This window comes from Suricata suricatta, chromosome 2, assembly GCF_006229205.1.
Source record: "Suricata suricatta isolate VVHF042 chromosome 2, meerkat_22Aug2017_6uvM2_HiC, whole genome shotgun sequence".
Taxonomy (NCBI): Eukaryota; Metazoa; Chordata; class Mammalia; order Carnivora; family Herpestidae; genus Suricata; species Suricata suricatta.
The window spans coordinates 18253624-18256338 of record NC_043701.1 but is presented as its reverse complement, the minus strand read 5'-3'; positions in this window follow the sequence as shown (position 1 = coordinate 18256338).

The window sequence follows — 2715 nt, the reverse complement described above, 5'->3', positions numbered from 1 at the left end:
TTTCCTTCATTCTACCAATTTTGGGCTTTGTCAATGTTCTTTTTCTAGTTCCTTCAGGTGTTAGGCTAGATTATTAATTTGAAATTTTTCTTATTTCTTGAGGTAAGACTCTAATGCTAAACTTTCCTCTTAGAAGTGCTTTCACTGTGTCCTAAAGATTTTGGATTGTTTGTTCATTTTGTCTCCATTTCTTAATTTCAATTTTGATTTCTTCACTGACCCACTGGTTTGTTAGGAACATTTTTAGGCTCCATGTGCTTGTTTTTTTGCCATTCTTGTAATTTCTAGTTTCATAGTGTTTCAATCAGAAGTTGCTTGATATGATTTCAGTCTTCTTAAATGTATTGAGACGTTTGGTAGTCTAGCATGATCTATTCTGGAGAATGCTCTTTGTGTACTTAAAATGTGTATTCTGTTGTTTTTGGATGGAATATTCTGTACATTTGTGTAAAATCCATCTGGTCTAATGGGTCATTCAAAGCCCCCTTTCCTGATTGATTTTGTCTGGATGATCTATTGATGTAATTGGGATATTGAAGTTCCCTACTCTTATTACTGTCAATTTCTTCCCTACTATGTCTGTTAATATTTGCTTTATGTATTTAGGTGCTCCCATGGTGGGTGAATAGTTATAAATGTCATACCCTCTTATTGGATTCATCCCTTTATCATTATATAATGCCTGTCCTTGTTACAGTCTTTGTTTTAAAGTCTGTTTTGTCTAAATATTGCTATCCCTTTTTTTTTTCTTTTCATTTGCATGGAATATCTTTTTCCATCCCTTCCCTTTCAGTCTGTAAGTGGTCTGAATTAAGTCTCTTCTAGGCAGCATCTAGATGGGTCTGGTTGTTTTATCCATTCTGTCATCCTGTGTCTTTGGTTGGAGCATTTATATTTAAGATAATTATTAACGAGTAAGCACTTATTGCCATTTTGTTCATTGTTCTTTGGGTGTAGTTCTTCTCTTCCCTTGTGACTGATGACTTTCTTTAGTGTTATGCTTGGCTTCCTTTCTATTTTTTTGTGTATCTATTATAGATATCGGTTTGTGGTCACCATAAGGCTCATATATAACATCCTAAGTATCTAAGTCTGTATTAAGTTGATTGTTGCTTAGGTTCAAACATATTCTAAAAGAACTTGTTTTACACCCCCTCCATGTTTTACGTATATATTGTCATATTTTACATCTTTTGAGTCCCTATTTAGATATAATTTAACTACAAGATATAATTGATTTTACAACTTTTGTATTTTAATCTTACTAGCTTTATAAGTAATTGATATACTATTACTCTATATTTGCTTTTACTTGTGAAATGTTTTCCCTTTCATAATTTTCTTCTAATTATGGTCTTGTCTTTTACACTTAATCTCGCCTTCAATTCTGAATGGCAGTCTTGCCAGCTAGAGTACTCTTGGTTGTAGGTTTTTTTCTTTTCAGCACTTTGGATGTATCAGGATGTAATCCTTCTGGCCAGCAAATTTTCTGCTGAAAAAAATCAGATAGCCTTATTGGGGGGGGGGGGTGTTTCTCTGACTCCTTTTAAGATTCTCTATCTAGAATCTTTGACATTTTAGTTATGGATCTTATTGTATACTTCCTTGGGCTCATCTTGTTTGGGGCTCTCTGTGCCCCTTGGATATGGATGTCTGTTTCCATCCCCAGGTTAGGTAAGTGTCCTGACACTTTCTCCTTTTTCTGGGGACCCAATAATGTGACTATTAGTATGCTTGATGTTGTTCCACATATCCCTTTACCTAACTTCAATTATTTATTTATTTATTTTTTGTGGTTCAAGTTGGGTGCCTTCCATTATTCTGTCTTCTAGGTCACTGATCCATTCTCCTACATTTTCTAACTTGCTACTGATTCCCTCTAGTATATTTTTCATTTGTTACTGTATTTTTATTTTTCCATTCTGATTGGTTCTTTATATTTTCTCTTTGTTGAAGTTCTCACTGAGTTCATCCATTCTTCTGTCTAGTCCATTGAGCCATTCTCTAGTCAGATATCTCCAATTTCATTTAGTTCTTTTTCTGAAGTTCTGTGCTTTCATTTAGAGCACATTCCTCATTTTGTTTATTTCTATGAATTAGGCAGAAGAGCTACTTCTCTTCTCAACTTGAAGAAATTGCCTTGTATGAGGATATCCAGTACACACTATGTGCCTGGCCGTTCAGGTCGGCTGTAGCTGTAGCAGGTGTGGACGTGGGTGCCAGGGCTCTGCAGCGGGCACTCCCACAGCAGTGCCAGCAAGGGGTGCCCCAGCAGTCCTCCGGTTCTCCCAGGATGTCCTGCCCCTGTGTCACCTTGAGCTGTAGTCAGTACTGTCCAGGTCTACCCAGTGTGTGCTGAGGGCCAGGGCCCGGTGAAGCAGCAGGCCACCCGGGAGCCAGGAGCCTGGCCCTGTCCACACTACCAAAATGGAGGAGTGTGAACAGTAGCAGGCCCCCTACTGCCTGGTGGAGAGCTAGTTCCCTTGTATTATAGTTGCTTTTAAACCATGGCTTTTTATCCGTATCTCAAAGCAGGTAAATCTGCTCCCAGCCCCTCAATTTTCTCCATCCCCACTGCAGCTCACAGGTAGGGATGGAGGTTCCCACTTGTCATCATGTCTCTTTTGCTGCTGTGTGTTCCCTCCAACCTCTGTTGTGCAGACGCGGTCTAGTCAGCCCTCGGCGCTCCCGGAGGAACTGCTCAATACGCAGATA